The 780-nt window shown below is 22.6% G+C and overlaps 1 pseudogene; it reads right to left on the bottom strand.

Moving 5' to 3' along the window:
- Positions 1-219: 219 nt before the first annotated feature.
- On the bottom strand, positions 220-336 carry LOC145240630 (5S ribosomal RNA; annotated as a pseudogene).
- Positions 337-780: the final 444 nt, after the last annotated feature.

The following is a 780-nucleotide window of genomic DNA, read 5'->3' as shown; positions in this document are numbered from 1 at the left end:
AGTTACTGGCTGATCGAAACATGCTCAGTAATTAAAAAAATAAAAAGCATATCTTGCTCTACTTCGGTATTAAGCACTCTTGTACTAACCTCGTTAAAACTTCATTGGCTATTTTACATTTGGAAAATATTAACCTGGAATTATATATATATATATATATGTGTGTGTGTGTGTGTGCGCGCGCGCTAACTGGAAACAAATGACGAGATAAACGAAGAGCAAATACAGCGCCTAGAATTCCCAAATGGTCACCCATCTGGTATTAGCCAGGCTCAACGTTGCTTAACTTCGGTGATCTGACGAGAACTGGTGTATCAACGCGATTATGCCGTATATATATATATATATATATATATATATATATATATATATATATATATATATATATATATATATATATATATATATATATATATATATATATATATATATATATATATATATATATATATATATATATATATATATATATATATATATATATATATATATATATATATATATATATATATATATATATATATATATATATATATATATATATATATATATATATATATATATATATATATATATATATGCCGTATATATATATGCCGTATATATATATGCCGTATATATATATACGTATATATGCCGTATATATATATATATATATATATATACATATATATGCATACATACATATATATATATATCTTTGTGACTTTATTTGATTCATTTGATTTCATTCTAATTTCCATAAACTGTCGCATATAATATGGCCTTTTCTAGCATAAC

This window comes from Euprymna scolopes, chromosome 19, assembly GCF_053919585.1.
Source record: "Euprymna scolopes isolate OS-2025 chromosome 19, ASM5391958v1, whole genome shotgun sequence".
Classification (NCBI taxonomy): Eukaryota; Metazoa; Mollusca; class Cephalopoda; order Sepiida; family Sepiolidae; genus Euprymna; species Euprymna scolopes.
This window is presented reverse-complemented; position numbering and strand designations above follow the sequence as displayed.